The sequence below is a fragment of the Lolium perenne genome, chromosome 3, assembly GCF_019359855.2.
Source record: "Lolium perenne isolate Kyuss_39 chromosome 3, Kyuss_2.0, whole genome shotgun sequence".
Classification (NCBI taxonomy): Eukaryota; Viridiplantae; Streptophyta; class Magnoliopsida; order Poales; family Poaceae; genus Lolium; species Lolium perenne.
The window spans coordinates 29,620,998-29,637,933 of record NC_067246.2 but is presented as its reverse complement, the minus strand read 5'-3'; the positions used below and the strand labels follow the sequence as shown (position 1 = coordinate 29,637,933).

At 46.8% G+C, this 16,936-nt stretch overlaps 1 long non-coding RNA gene across 1 annotated transcript; it reads right to left on the bottom strand.

Annotated features, from left to right (window-relative positions):
- Positions 1–13,463: 13,463 nt before the first annotated feature.
- On the bottom strand, positions 13,464–16,936 carry LOC127340878 (uncharacterized). The gene is made up of 4 exons (XR_007874983.2): positions 16,583–16,936; positions 16,276–16,494; positions 14,963–15,048; positions 13,464–13,699 (listed from the first exon to the last, which is right to left on the bottom strand). It is a non-coding gene; the product is annotated as an uncharacterized lncRNA (long non-coding RNA).

Genomic DNA, 16,936 nt, shown 5'->3' with positions numbered 1-16,936 from the left:
CCTAAGTCAACCATTCATCATCATTATTTGAGAAAATGATTTAAATGAGGTAGAATACCTCATACCATTTAATAATGCCTTTTACGATTTAAAATCTCCAAGTATTTCATGTGAGAGTATTTGACCAGTGGTGCAACTTCATATGAGAGTACTTGGGACAAGATTTGAATGAAGTGAAACACTTCATATAATTTGCATAATAGTTTTGGACAATATCACTTAAGTAAACTAGCCATATAGTCCATTATTTAAACTAGGGCATGATCATTCAAAGTGACCACACCATATTTTTGCAGAAACAATTAGTGTAAGTTAAATGTGAGCTATTGGAGTTGGAATTAACTAAATATCATTTTTGGTTGATTTTTAAGATTTAATTGAATGTGCAAAAGTCCTTGACTTAATCTTTTTTCACTTTATTTCTACAACAGATCTCACAGTGAGACCAGTGGCAAGTTGTAGATCTTTTCAGTGGCTTTCCAACAACATCAAATTTGCTAAATTTGGCCAAGCCAAACAGATTCTATTGAATTTCAAAGTCAGGACCAGTATTGAAATTTATATGGATTTGGAAATTCATATTTGAATTAAAAGGGCCGGCGGGAAACGAAGTTGGGCCGAAACGATTCAAATACAGAGAAACTAGGCCCAGCAACGCATCCAGTGCGCGTGGGCCGTCTGACGAGGTGGGGGCCACCCGTCAGCGTCTCTTAAACGCGCGAAACGGTATGAGAAACGTGGCGCGTTGGATTAGAACATGATCCAACGGCCGATGGTCGTCGTCGTCGCCGGTGAGAGAACCTCACTGGCGCGGCGAGGGTAGGGGGTCGGAGGGCTAACCAGGGCTCCCGCGGTGGCTGGCAGTGTGCGCGAGGAAGGTGTAGTCGACGGCGAGGCTCCTGGTACCGGCGGCAGCTCCAGGGGCGGCTCCAATCGACGGCGGCGAGATGAGGTACTGGCGGGCTCCAGCGGCTATATTGGCGAGCTACGGTGGTGAATCGAGAAGGTGGAGTGGTCGAGGAGATCGAGGGGAGAGTGGGGATGTTGCTGGTGTGCTTGGTTTGGTCCAGGGAGCTCTCTATTTATAGAGGCGCGAGGGTGCTACGAGGCAGTGAAGAAGTCGACCATGGCGCGGCGGTTCCGGCGAGCTAGCGAGCTAGGCGAGGGCGCGGAACTGTTCTGCGTATCCTGGCGATGCTTTTGGCGGCGACAGCGCTGTCGGGCGGCGTCTGGTTGGGTTGCGTTACTTTCGTGTCGGGCGCGTCTGCGGCGGAACAGGGTCTCCTTCTCCGGCAGCGGCGGGCACGGGTTGGCTTGGCCAGCGTGTCTTACGGGCTCGCGGTGGCACGGCGAGGCGCGTGGTGAATAAATGGGGGCCAGGGCTTGCTCGAGCTGGCGAGGCGGCAGGTGGCATGTGGGTGCCCGTGGCGTGCGCGCTGCGACGTCCGCGGCATGTCTGGCCGCCATGGGCGCGGGTTGGTCTGGCGCTTGCCAGCTTCCTCCTCGACAACGGCGGTGCTAGGAATGTGTAGGGAGGCACGGTGGCGCGTTTGGGCAGCAGGGCCAGAGGTGGGGTGGAAGGAGAAGAGAGGGAGAAGAACACGGGCGGCATGGCTTGTACATGCAAGCTATGCCTTGCCCTCCTAGGGTTTGTATGCAGGCATAAGTGAGAGAGAGGACCAGGGGACAGGTTAGAGTGAAGTGGGGCAGTAGGTTTGGTTAGAGCACTATTTGAAATAGTGTTTGAATTTAATCCCTATTTGCAAATTGCAAATTTTGCCCAAATTTGGTTGAGTTCAAAAGGTTCAAAAATTTGAAAGTGGTGAGTTTGGTTAAGTTGTAAATGACCAGAGATAACTATGTGTGGTGGTGGAATTTTAAAAATCCAAGAATAGCAAAATTTGACAAAGTGAGATTGTTGCTCATATTAAAAAGTCTCAACTTTACATGAGCATAGTTTTTGATCCATGATGATTTTGGCATGGTGGTCTTTACCAAAGTTGTTCACCTTGATGTGCTCTTGGATGAGGTGCAAAGAATTGGGAAAGTTTAGTTTGAAAAACTTGAATTGCAAAGGCTCAAAGTAGGGACCAGAATATAAATGGCAGATTTGACCATTATCATATGTGATCCCATTTTGAGTTTGAATTTGATTTGATTTGTGTTTCTTTGATTCCAAAAGTTGTAATAAGTGTTTAGTATCATATTACAACTAATGGTGAAGACCAAAATGGTCTAGGGTAAAGATTTGCAAAAATGGCATAAACCATATGTGAGGGTTTTAGGGTTTTATTCTTATTTGATTTCTTTCTCTTTTTGATTTATATTGTTTGTGATCTTCACTTGATCACTTTAGGGTTTTAGGGTTTATAACATAAGCATAAGAACAATCATCATGGCATATCACTCAAAATGCACAAGTCCTATGCATGGCACTATATGCAAAATAAAAGTTTTTGTTGGTTCTAAATTTTGGATCTCTGGAATTCTTCTTCTCTCTTTTTATTGAAATTTGGGATGTTACAAAATGTTAGTAACTAAACGTATTTAGTGACCATTCAATTATGATTGCTAAAGAGACGATTACAGATCAAATACCTCAATTATTATATATAGATAGTGACAAGGGATTAACTTGTCAATGCCTACAGGTTGTAGACTAGGGTTTTAGTTAGAAGTAGAGGGCAAGTAGATCTCGAAGGTTTCAGCCGAAAAGTACTCGACGATATGAAAACTAGGGTTTGTGAGACAATGAATCGATACTTTCTTTGTCCCTCGACTCCCCCTTATATAGGAGGTGGAGCCGAGGGATTCGTGATGTACAAGTTACAGAGTCCGGGAAGGTTTCAAACTCCTCCCGTAATATTACAAGTGTTCTCTCCTAATACAACTCTAGCTTTCCTTAACTAGCAAGTTGGGCTTCCGAATTCTTTTTATCCTTCGGGTCGTGGGCCTTCAGTAAACCCCGGGTACCATCTTTGGCAGGCCCATTGGGGATGCCTATGTTAGTAGCCCCCGAGATTTTGCTTGAATCGTAGAGTCAGGGAAAATCTCGACTTTTATATTTACTCGATAACTCTGAACTTCACCACATATCTTTGCATACGAATTTCTATATTGTACAGGGATAATGGTAGTTGGGGCTAGTTCATCTGACGGATCAGATACTAGTTAACTGCTCTAGTGGCAATTCGCAAAAACCTACTTCAAGATCACGTCCCTGGACATGATCTCGGGATACTGGTGTAAACTTCGACAGGTGCCGCTTAAAGTCTTACCATTCTGTCGAGTCCCAGTCATATTTATCGGGTACCTAACGCGTCCGTTAGGATTTTTCTTCGTATCTGTTGATACGGAAAAAAGTAGCAAACCGACGTCAGAGACGGCGCCACGCCACACATAACGGATCTGGGGTCTTACCTTCGCAAGGTTTTGCAGCATTCAGAAATTGTTCGCAACTTTGGCGTTCTGAGAATATATTGTCGAGTGCTTATTCGGCTGTTGGAATAGCACATTTTATTGAGTCAACGGATGACTTATATTGCTCTCCCGATGGGAGTATATGTAGAGTTATTTATATAACTTGAAATATACTCTCTTGTTCTTCTTTCTTTCTTTTTTATAATTTCATCGGGCACGCGAACAGCGTTCCCGGTGGGAGTAGCCCCCGAGGCTACAACCAAGGACTTGTGCTTGGGTGTAGGCTCCACGTCTTATGTTACTATATTTTTCTTCTCTCTCGAAGTTTTCAAATCTCTCGGGTGCGCGAACAGCGCTCCCGATGGGAGTAGCCCCCGAGGCTATGAGCAAATATTACCGATGTTCCTGGAAAACGCGAGAAGTTCTCTCCCGCTGCCTTGCGGGCCCAAATTACGCATCGTATTGACACGTTGTGCAAGTGGGGGACACACGTCCTCCGCTTTTTCTGGCGCACGTACTGTAGCTCCTGTGCTTTCTCGTCTGTATGAAATTACTTTTTACCCCTTGTCCACGTGTACACCATCTGTTCCGCAATCTCTCAATCCAACGGCGCGTCGATTCACCGCACCTCTATATAAAGGTATCATCTTCCTCCTCTAGTCCTTTCGCACGCGCCGCACCTCTGCTTCTCCTCTGCAAAATCCTCCATTGCTCCCAGTGCTTCAAGCGCTCAACCACACTCACACCCTTCGCCGCCAAGCTCATTGATGCCGCCTCGCATCCGTTTGACTAGGCACAGTACCCCGGAGTCGAAGATGGCGACGGCGGATCTGGGAAGCGCCGAGTGGGAAAGATCCAAGATCTCTGCCCAAGACATCAACCTGCTGAAGAAGATGGGGTTCAGCAAGAAGGAGAACTCGCTCCGCTTCCCCAAGGAGGAGAGCTATCCAAAGCCCCCAATCGAGTATCGGGTCAGTTTTGTTGACCACCTCATCCGAGGTCTTTCTCCCCCAATCCACGAGTTTCTTAGGGGTCTTCTGTTTGTTTATGGGCTTCAACTGCATCAGTTGACGCCCAATTCTATCCTCCACATGTCGATCTTTATCACATTGTGTGAGTGTTTCCTCGGGGTCCAACCTAACTGGGCTCTGTGGAAGCGTATCTTCTGCCTCCGCCGTAATGGCTCCCACAACGTCGCCTACAACATTGGCGGCGTTGTTATCTGTGTTCGTTCTGACGTCGAATATTTTGACGTCAAATTCCCCGACTCTGTCCAAGGTTGGCGAAAGAAGTGGCTGTATATCCATGAAGAAAGCTCCAATCCAGTGGAGGACAACATCGCCCCTTTTGACGGAGAAGCCAAAATCCTGCGCCGCCGTTCCTGGGATGCTGAAGCTACCGAAGCTGAGAAGTTGGCGACAGAAGCGCTGATGACTCGTATCCACGAGCTACAGAACACCCGCGGCAAGGAACTTTTGGGTATTGAGATTACTGCCTATTTCCTTAGGATTAGAGTGCAGCCTCTCCAGGCTCGCAAAAATCCCCTCTGGAAGTATGCTGGTGAAGAAGATGTCGACAGGCTCTCAAAAGACCTTCCTTTGAAGGATTTTGAAAAGCTTATCCGCAAAATCTCATCGCTCAACAAGAAAGATCCAATTCCATCCTCTTGCCGCATTACGCCATATAGTGGCGCCAATCCCCTTCCCGAGGTAATTTTTCTTCTTAGTTGCTATATTGTCTCCTCGAGTTTTACATTTTATCGACTACTGTCTTGCTAGATTTTTTGCATAACTTCTTTTTTTATCGACACTCTTTCCTTTTTTTCAGAACCACCCCGTTCTCACTTCTCTTCCTCCTCTTCCTGAGGGTGGAGAAGTTGAAGACCATACCGTTGTCGATGATGACAACCAAGGTACCTCGCGCCCTGAAAGTGAAGTCGCGGGTTCTCATAAATCCGCGGCTTCTTCTGAAAAAGACGCTGAGTCTGAGGCCACTGCCTCGACACACTCCCTTCCGCCTGCTGTTTCTCCAAGGAACAAGAGGAAGAGGGATGAAGTCAAAGATTCCGGCACCTCCAAAGCCGAAGAAGCTGGTCCTTCAGATAGGAAGGCAGCTTTCAATCCATACGATGATGCCCTCGTCAGCTCGTAAGTTACCCCTTGCTTCTTACTGTTTTGCTCTTGACGTTTTTTGATCTATCTTGCTTCTTATACTGTCGCCATTTTACAGCAGTGGTGACGAGGAAGAAGCGCAAGCTATTGACGCGACTGCTCGAACGAGTACGTCGCGTACTTTAGTTGTTTCTGAAGTGCAAGTTGAAGGAGAAGAATCTTTGCCTCCTCAACAAAACACCGAACAGCCTATTCCTCCTGCAAGCCCCCGTGTCCCTTCGCCAAAAAGGGCAAGGGTTGAATCAATCACGGAGCCTGCCTTACAATTGGGTGGCTCCGCGACTCCTCTTTTGGATGATGTAAGTCCCTTCTCTTTTTTGTGCTAAGTATTTTCCGATGCTATCGACTTTTTTCGTTGTTTGCTTCTTTTTTGCTTTGTGCTGTCGAGTTTTTTTATGTTGACGCTTTCTTTTCTCTATCTTTCTTCGTCAGCCTTTGATTAAGGAATTCATCCGCTTCGGTGCCCAATTCATCGGGTACCGTGATCATGCTAACGAAGCTGAAGGTAATATTTTGCTGCTTCTCCTGGCCCATGACTGTTTACTCCTTTCTTGTCGTGATTTTGACTGGTTTTGACTATTTTGGCAGAAAATCTTGCGGAAGCCAACAAGCGTGCTGATGCACTTGCTCAAAAACTGGAGCAAAGTGAAAAGGCTCGTAAGAAGGCTGAAGCAGATGCTAAGAAGGCCAAGGCAGATGCTGAAAAGGCCAAGGCAGATGCTGCTGGTGTTGAAGGTTTTCGGAAGAGGCTTCACGACGCAGAAACTGCTTTGAGCGACAAAATAACTGAGCAAGCTGCTCGAGAAGAAAGTATCCTCAGTCGCTTGCAGTCGCAGAGTCCACGTTTTGTTAGTAAGTGCTCGCATCCTTGTGCATTTCTTCGGGTTACTTCACGTTTTTTCGAGCATTCTTACTGACGAGCTTCCCTTTGCTTGTTTTCAGGGAGAACTCATCAAGAATACGAAGTGGATGGTCCTAAAGGCGACGAGCTTCTCGACGCGCTTACCCTTCTTGAAATCCATGGGGATGAGGCACGCGAAGGCCTTGCTGGCGCTGAGGCAGGTCTGTCGAAGCTGTTCCCCTACTTCTTCCCGAAGAAAGAGGAGCCCAACACTTTTGTTGCTCTTGCCAAAAGCTTCATCGTGCCGGAAGATCTTGGGCTCAAACTTCGCCAAGAGGGCCTGAAAATTGGCGTTGAGGGCACCATCGCGCTGATTGCTGATAGCCAACAAAGCGTCGACTGGACCAAGGTTGGCGGCATATGGGAGATGGAGACGAAGAAATGGTAATCTCTAATTAGAGCTGCCAAGCCTCCCTCAAAGCCAATCCTTGCTTTCCTTGGTGTGAAACCAACTCCTGCTCCAAGCGCGTCCAAGCCGGAGGTCAAGTAGACCACCTTGTCTTTCTTTTTCTTTGTCCTTTTAATGCTGTCGCCAAAGTAGCTTTAGCGAAACTTACCTCACTAGTTTGTTAAGGCGACCTCCATTGTAATATCTTGTAAATATTCTGAAAATCAATGGAATTCTATTTTGCTTGATGATTGATGTCGAACTTTCTGTTTCAGTTGACATTTGATAACCGTGCTTCAAGTTCGCGTCCTTCCGATATTTTTCCTGCTTCCTCTCACTCGAATAAAATACTTATCGAAAATGAATTTGATGGAGATTCCTCGAGTAAAGATTTAGCACATGACTTGGAAGAACTTCGTCAGCAGCTTCAGTATACAAAGAAACAAACACTTGTGATGATGGAGCAATCTCGAAAGGCAGCCGAAAAAGAGAAGGTTGCACTGCAGCAATCTCAAGAAGCCATAGCTGCCAAGGAAGCCGCCGTGTCTGAAGCTGAGAAAGCGACCACTCGAGAGAATTTAATGCTCGAGTTAATGAATGAAGCCAGTGTAGATATGATATGTCAGGTATGCTTTTGCAAACCAAAGCTTCTTCTTTTTCCCTGTTGTTTCCTTTTTTGATATTCTTGTACTGTCACCAAATAGGTTCTTTTCTCGACGCTGCTGCTGAAGACGAAAGGGTAGATGCAAGGACAAATCTCTAGGTCAACCTCTCCCTTGATCATGGTTCTTTGTTCTGGGCCACTCCAGAACGTACCCGACAGATTGTCAGGTTTCAAGATCGCGTCTGTTAGGTTCGTGAATTCCTTGACTTCTGCACCAGACCCTTGTCCCTTGTTTACAAGACAATGTTTCCTCGGAACGAGACACCCGACACTCTTCTTGGTCTGATGGAAAAATTTCGGGATGCTCCTCGTATTCATAACTTTGTGCGAGCTCAGTTGTCTGCTGGAGCAAGATTCGCCATGATTATGATACAGATCTGCTATCGAAAATTAGACCTGACGACGATTGTCTCCAAGTGCCTGGCCAAACAGTCGAAGCGAAAAAGTAACATTGACAAAATCAATGACATTGTAACTCCTATCGCCGAAGAAATGATGGACGAACTTCTTCGGATGGACTCTGAATTCTTTGTCAAAGGGAGCTATGCTGAACATACGACAACTGCTGCACATAACAAAGGTCTATCCATAGATAGTATATTAGGCATTAACTGATTTGTACTATATTGCAAGAAAACATGTCTGTATTTTTGTTGAAATCTTCGTGATAATGAAGTTGTCTATATTGTGAAGTGTAATCTATATTGCGAAGCCCCCGAGCCTTTGGCCGGAGCTTATACTATTTTTTGTGTCTCGATGAATTTACTATTTTGCGAGAGTATATATATATATTTTTTGATGTCATGGGTTATGAGCCCCCGAGCCTGTCGATGAGAAAAGATGTATATCACCAATATCTTTTACTATATTGCAGCACCGCGAGCCCGCCTCATTAAAAACCTTTCCAGCCCCACTCGGTGCCCTGAAAAGGAAAAGAGTGCGTCCGAAAACTCGCGGGCGTTTCAGTACATTGTATTTTTACAAAGGAGGACTATATTTCGACTCTAAGCGTAGAACCGCCTGAGTTGCGCCACGTTCCAGGGGTTTTTCTCGGGAACCCCTGTCTTCTTGTCCTTGATCCTGTATGCTCCTCCTTTGATTACTTCTGTGACGATGTAAGGGCCCAACCATGGCGACTCGAGTTTTCCAGTACTCTGTTGATTGAGCCGCAGAACTAAATCTCCGACCTGAAAAGACCTTGGCCGCAATCGTCGACTGTGGTAGTTTTTCAAGTCTTGCTGGTACTTGGTGACACGTGATAGTACTTCATCTCGAGCTTCATCAAGTGCATCTACATCGTCATCTAACGCTCTTCTGGAAGTTTCTTCATCATATTCTGTGACTCTTGGGGAACCATGCTCTATTTCGATCGGTAGTACTGCATCAGCTCCATGGACCAGAAAGAACGGAGTTTCCTGTGTCGCTGTATTTGGCGTTGTTCGAATACTCCATAAAACACTTGGCAACTCTTCTGGCCAAGTATGCCGAGCCTTTTCCAGTGGTCCCAACAAACACTTCTTGATGCCGTTGCAGATGATACCATTGGCTTTCTCAACTTGACCATTGGTTTTTGGGTGCCCAACTGACGTGAAGTGCAATTTAATGCCCACTTCTGCGCAGTATGCCTTGAATTCCTTGGATGTGAAGTTACTGCCATTGTCCGTGACGATGCTATGAGGTACCCCGAACCGAAAAACAATGCTCTTCACGAATTTTATTGGTGATGCTGCATCTGGTGAATTTATTGTCTTCGCTTCTATCCACTTGGTGAATTTGTCGACAGCGACAAGCATATACTCGTATCCTCCTGGCCACCATATCGAGACCCCATTGGGCAAAGGGCCAAGACAATGGTATTGGCATCAGCTCTGCTGCTGGAGAGTGGGGTTTTGCAGCGAATCTCTGGCATGCATCGCAGGTTCGTACTATTTCCTTCGCGTCCTCGATTGCCGTCAACCAGTAAAATCCAGCCCGAAAAACCTTGGCCGCAATGGCTCGACTGCTCACGTGATGACCGCATATTCCCTCGTGTACATCCTTTAAGATTATTCTTCCTTCTTCGGGTGTAACGCACCGTTGTAGCACGCCCGAAATATTGTGCTTGTACAACTCCCCTTTGACCGCTGTAAAGGCTTTTGATCGTCGAATAACTCGCCTTGCTTCAACTGGGTCGTCGGGTATTTCTTTTCTTAAGATATATGATATGTATGCTTGCATCCATGGGACCTGCACCATCATCACCAGCTCTTGGTCCTCTTCTTCTTCTGGTGCTTCTTTGGGAGTCGTCGAAGGTTTCTCCTCCTTCTCCTTCTTCTGCGTCTTCTTTGGTTTGGTGGATCTCTCGGTTATCTCTTCCCAAAACACACCTGGCGGAATTGCGAGGCACTGCGACCCGATGTTTGCGAGAACATCGGCTTCATCATTGCTCAGCCTGCTGATGTGATTTACTGCGCATCCGTCAAATAACTTCTCGAGCTCTTTGTACACTTCTTTGTATGCCACCATGCTATCATTGACTGCATCACATTGGTTCATGACTTGTTGAGCCACCAATTGTGAGTCGCCAAAGATTTTTAATCGGGTTGCACCACAAGCCTTCGCCATCTTCATCCCGTGTATGAGGGCTTCATATTCTGCTTCGTTGTTAGATGCGTTTGGGAACGTCATCCGTAGGACATACTTCAGTTTGTCGCCTTCAGGTGTTATAAGTATCACGCCTGCACCAGCTCCTTCTACCCTTTTGGACCCGTCAAAGTTCATAGTCCAAGTTCTCGATAAATCTGGGGGCCTGTATTTTGCAGCTCCATCCACTCTGCGATGAAATCTGGCAGAATTTGCGACTTTATTGCTTTTCTTTTTTCATACGTGATGTCCCGAGGAGAAAGTTCTATTCCCCAAAGGGAGACACGACCTGTAGCTTCTGGATTGTTCAGTATATTTGATAGAGGTGCTTCATTGACCACTATTATCGGGTGTGCCGAAAAATAGTGACGCAATTTTCTTGCTATTGTGAACACTCCATATGCTAGCTTCTGGTACTGCGGGTACCGCTGTTTTGAAGGCGATAAAACTTCACTAATGAAATATACCGGCCTTTGCACTCCATGGAGTTTTCCTTCTTCTTCTCTTCCGACGACTAGCGCCGTGCTGACCACCTGAGGTGTGGCTGCAATGTATAACAGGAAGGGTTCCTTCACTTTCGGCGCCACCAAGATTGGTGGTGTCGAAATTGTGCGTTTTTGATCCTCGAAGGCTCTATCTGCCTCTTCGTTCCACTGGAATTTCTCTCCTTGCTTGATTAAAGCGTAAAACGGTAACGCCTTTTCTCCTAGCCTGGCGACGAATCTGCTTAAAGCTGCGACTCGCCCAGTTAGCTGCTGTATTTCTTTCAACTTTGTTGGCTTCCTCATTGTTACGATAGCTTGGATTTTTTCGGGATTAGCTTCAATCCCTCTTGCTGAGACTAGGAACGCAAGAAATTCTCCTGCAGGGACGCCGAAAGAACATTTCGTTGGGTTCAGTTTGAGGCAAAACTTGTTGAGATTATCGAAAGTTTCCTTCAGGTCCTCGATTAGCGTTGCCCCCTTTTTTGACGTTATGACGACATCATCAATGTATACTTGTACGTTTTTGCCAATCTGTGTTGCTAGGTACTTCTGCATCATCCTCTGATATGTTGCTCCCGCGTTTTTCAGACCAAAAGGCATTGTTCTATAGCAAAACACGCCATAAGGAGTGATGAACGCTGTTTTGACATCGTCTTCTTCTTTCAATCTGATTTGGTTATAACCAGAATATGCGTCCAGGAAGGAAAGACGTTCACATCCTGCCGTGGAGTCGATAATTTGATCGATCCTCGGGAGGGGAAAGTGATCCTTTGGACAATGTTTGTTGAGACACGTAAAGTCGACACACATGCGAAGGACTTTAGTGTTTTTCTTCGGAACCAACACTGGGTTTGCGACCCAGGTGGCGTCTGTATGCAGCTCTTTGATGAAACCAGCTTCTCTTAGTCGATCAATCTCTGATAGCATAGCTTTGCGGTTTGGCTCCGAAAAACGCCGCAAATGTTGTTTTATTGGTCTCGCTAATGGATCCAAGTTTAGGTGGTGCTCGGCAAGTTCCCTGGGTACTCCTGGCATGTCAGCTGGACACCATGCGAAGATTTTCCAGTGCTCACGGAGGAACTCGACGAGCGCGCTTTCCTATGCGAGGTCCATGTCTGTCGCAATGGACGTCATCTTCTTTGGATCTGTCGGGTGAATCTGCACCTCCTTAGAATTTTTCTCAGTATTAAAGGTTGATTCTTTGTTAGGCCTTCCTACATCTGGCAGCACATCATAATCAGTCGTGAGCCTTGACGCCATGTACTCTGCTTGCATCCCGAAGGTTTCTGACAGTCGATGAAAATCCTTGTCACATTTATCGGCTAACGCGAAGCTTCCTTTAACTGTAATTGGTTCCTTAGGTCCTAGCATCCTCCATAGCAAGTATGTATAATGTGGTACCGCCATAAACCTGGCATATGCTGGCCGTCCCAACAAAGCGTGATACTGCGACGGGAAATCCACGACTTCAAACTCCAGCCTTTCTATTCTGTAATTCTCTCGGGTCCCGAACTGAACGTCGAGATTTATCTTCCCCAACGGATAACTCGGTTTCTCTGGCGTGATGCCATGGAAACGTGTGTCGGTTGGTTTCAGATTTGCTAGAGATATGTTCATCTTCTTTAGTGTATCTGCGTACATAAGGTTTAAACTGCTGCCTCCATCTATGAATACACGAGATACGTCGAATCCTGCAATTACTGCTGGTAAGATAAGTGCTGACTGCCCTGGTCGGGGAACTTGCTGTGGATGATCCGCTATTGTGAAGCCAATGTCTTGCCCTGACCAATTGAGGTATTCAACCGTTGGTGGAGGCATCTTCTCTGCCATGAACACCTGTCGCGAGATTACTTTCTGAGCTCTATTGGATGGCCTGCCTTTCTGAATCATCGAGACCGCTCCGTTGGAATTGGGATCAACATAAGGTGGAGGTGTAGGTGCTGCCGCTATTCTGAGCTGGTGTCGATTTTTGTCCGTAATTGCGGGAGGAGGTGGCAAGTGGATCTCACTCCTGGGCCCTTGAGGGTTTCTATTTGTTGCCTGGGCATTGGCGTGACCTGCCCACCTTAACATTGCCTGAAAATTTCGGCAATCCTTTTGCAAGTGTCCTGACTGTCTCTTTCCGTTGTTGTCGAGATAGAAATGCATCTGACACGGCCCGTTCATCATCTCCCCGGGGGACACGAAAGGTCTCTGGAACCTTGGTCCATTATTTTGCCTGTTGTTTCGGGAGTCATCTCTATTGTCGCCTCGTTGCTCGTTGCTCCTTTGATAGTCATCTCTATTATTTCCTCCAGCGCTTGCTCGAAAGCCAGCCGAAATTTGTCCAGGAGCATCATAGCTCGAGTACTGCCGAGGATATCGTCGCCTATTTTGATAATTTCGACCGCGGTCCTCCTCTGGTGACCTATGTCGTTTGTTGTGAACAGCATCTTCTCCATCTGCCCATCTGTTTGCTATCTCCATCAATGCGGATACTGTCTTTGGGTTAGTTCTTCCCAAGTCCTCGACAAAATCTCCCCGCTTGATTCCTGCGACAAACGCATCTATCGCTCTCTCGTCAGATATATTCTCTGCCGAATTCTTAATGATATTCCACCTTTGGATGTACTTTCTCATTGATTCGTCTGGCTTTTGTCGACACGCCCTCAGTTCCTCTAGTGATGCAGGTTTTTTGTGACGCCCCGGAACCGGTACCATGAGGATTCCAGCGATCCCGCCGAAATCCGCACGATATCGACTCAGAGACGCCCTCCAACACGACGTGCGCGACGAATCACACACGTGATGCCAGAGGAATTAACACGAACGGTAACATTACAACAGGATTACAATAGAGCCCACAAGATACATATATTACAACAACGACTCCAACGAGTCAAGATACAAATATACAATACAAAGATCCAAATCATACAGAAGATCGAATGCGTCCGAGTACGGACAAGATACAAATTGGACTAAGAGTCCTGAAGATAACCAGTGGCGTCCATAACCCTGCCCAGGCCAAGCCGGAAGGGTAACCTTGCTAACGTCGTCATCTTGTACCTGTTTGTCGAAAAGCGGGTTCCGGAAAAAGAGGAAGAAAAACGAGGGTAAGTACCGTTGGCACGTACTTGCGAGACAAGACCAGCTATGCTTGCTGGTGGGCGGTGTAAACTTCGCCCGGCTATATGGTGGAGTTTAGCGGCAGCAAAGCACTATCCAATAGAGACACGCTACAACATCCATCTAATAGAGAAGGTGAGAGAGCGCATATTCTAGCAGTTCTATACTCTGCAAACAAACCCTGCCATTGCGATCCCCCTTAGCCAAGAGGTACTAACAAGGCACTCACACAGTTGCCAAATTTTATATCCATTCCATTATAATAGGGCTAACTTACTAAGCAAGTAATTAGCAAGTTATTAGCGACAACTTTAGGTGTAAGTTGTTCTATGATCGAGTTAAACAGCGCCAAGTCGTCCATAACCGCGGACACGGCTTATCGATAAGATTTAACCCTGCAGGGGTGCACCAATGTTACCATACACGCATGCTCGAACCCGCGTAGACAAGCGCGGAGTCTCACAACAAGACCGTTCCCAAATCAACAAGTAAGTCTAGGGGGGCCACCCGCCTAAGCTACCCGTATCGAAGTTCGGCCGTACTCCAAGACGGACTCAGAGGTTTGCGCCGATGGCTAGGCGTGCGAACCACACGCTTCGCTAAACGTCCCGCAAGGTACAATACAGAATATAAACACCCGAAGGCAACAGTAATAAATACCCGAAGGCAACAGTAAGTAAAGCATGGCATACATGGCATAGGCAAATAAAACCAAGGTTGTGACCCCCTTTTCAACAGACTTGAGAAATGGTAATGGGTGATGGGGGGTCCCGATAAAACCTCCCACGAGTGATTAGCGCGCTCAGTCTTAGAAACACATAACAAGAACTCGGGTCCTAGGGGACATTAGCAAGTCAAAATTCCGATGCTTTCGCAAAGGGGCTCACAGATGCCTCTGCATATTATATCCCTTAGCAATTTCAAGTTGTAGCAAAAGTTATCATCATCATTTTGAAAAGGTAGTACATGTGTCATCATCCCAACAAGATATCCCGAACATTTCGAGATATCAACCAAAAACCCTAAACTCGCCTACGACTCGCAAAGCTGGCAAACAACAAACAATAGGTAGGGCGAGGAGGTGTATCTCGGACATATAGGTAACAGGTGGATAGGGCACGTGACACAACAGAATCGCAACATAAGGATAGCAATAGATCAAAAGAGCATGTAAAAGTAAAATAGGTGAAGGGGTGGGCTCGCCTGTGAAAAGTTGCAGAAGAACTTGTCGGAGAACTCGTCGTATCTCACATCACCACTTCGTGATCCTATCCGGGAAGAAGCAAATGCTGGAACACACACACAACGTATGCAAGTCTTACTACTACGGATAAAGAACCGGCATGAGCAAGATGCAGGCATGCATGACATGGCAACGATGATGCGATGCAACCTATCCAGTTAAGCGGAACCGGAATCCCGACACACAAATTAGGTTGGAGTTGCATTTTCTACCGACAAATTTAAGTGTTGATTAGCATGGTACAACATGGCAGGGGTGCGCTACTTCAAAATTAAGCGGAGCGGGGGAAACCCTAATCGGTGTCCGAAATACTCCGCATATAAGTTAGGTGGTATGCACGAACTATCACGTCACGACATGATGCGAGATGCAAACAGATGAATGGATGGCATGTTCATGTTCCTCATATTTTTATGATCAATATTCATATATAACATTTTTTATTTTGATTTACGGTTTGAAAGATATTGATTTATGCAAAATTTTGATTATAAAACCTATTTTATTTCGTTGTCAAAATTATCTGTTCAACAATAACTGTAACAGGATAACGTTTAAAATAGTTCAAATACCTGCTACTGGTTTGTAATACACATTTAAAATAGATTTGAATTACCAGAATTTTAAAGCAAACCGGAGGACAAAAAGATTGATATTGTGTTGAACCAAAGACATCCAGGATTTGATCCGACCAAGGGAACAGACCAACTGACCAAGATCGGATAGCAAAAGTATGGTGTGGAATGTTTTTCACCTGGCCTCGTGCATGATCTCTGAACCTGAACTGCATGTGTCTACTGAAGTGAAGCAACATACAGAGAAAAAGATTGGACGCTGATTTCCCCGGGAATTGGATGGTGGTTTACTGGATGTGGATCAAACGCACAACCGACTGAGCCAGCAACGAGTACCTCCAGTTGGGCTACCTTCGAAACGTGATAAGGAGTGGACGCGAGGTAAAAGATCCCAGTCTGAAGCATGTCGACCTGAGAACTGACGAAACTGACGGTGACTATGATCAGAAGCAAAGGCGCGGTGTGTGCTTTGCGGGAGTGGCAGGAAGCTGCGCGTGCAAGCGAGCGTGCGGTACAGGATGTCGCGGACGCGGTGTGCAGCGTGAAGACGCGCGCGAGCACAGGGACAAGAGGTTGCGACAACAGCTCAGAAAACATGCTCTCCTGTCGACCATGGCGGAGAACCAACGAGCAGAAACGGGCCGACGCGCTGCGGGGCGGAACAGATGGGGAAAGGAAGAGAAGAAGCGGATGCTCACCAGGAGGAAGCTGGCGAAGCGGTGGAGCTCGGGGAAGACGGATTCGATGAAGAGGAGGAAGGAGACGCGACGGTGACTGCGGCAAGTCGAGGACGGCGACGTCGATCTGGAGCACGTCCTTCCAATTCCTTGCGCCAGGAGATGTGCGTTGACGAGGCGAACCGAAGGGAGGCCTTAGCTGGGCTCGGGAACCACCATAGCGGCGCCGGCGATGACGATCTGCGGAGGAGAAGAAGGTTCACCGGTGGCAGAGCAGCAGCAAGCGAAAACGAGAGGGGACGGAGGTCTAGGAGGTGCGCCTGCTTACCAGGAACACGAATCCCCGCTCAAAAACAATGGGGGAACACGGTGGCGATGGAAACCCCAATTTTCTTCTGGGGTCGGAGAAGAAAACGCTGACGTTGTCGTCGATTTTCTCCGGCGAGGATCTCCGTTCTCTGAATCTTCCAAACTATCTGAAGTGTGTTCTTTGTCTGCTGTTTGCGTGGAGAACAGACAGAAGGGAAACGGCGGCGCAAGGGAGGAAGCAAACTAGGGTTCTCTGGAGATGGGAAAAACAAGAAGAGACAGGGAGTGGTTGAGAGGAGGCTGGTCGAGCGGCGAGGATGATCACGCTCCTCTCCTGCTGTGCCCACGAAAAAGACAAGATGGAAGCTGGTGT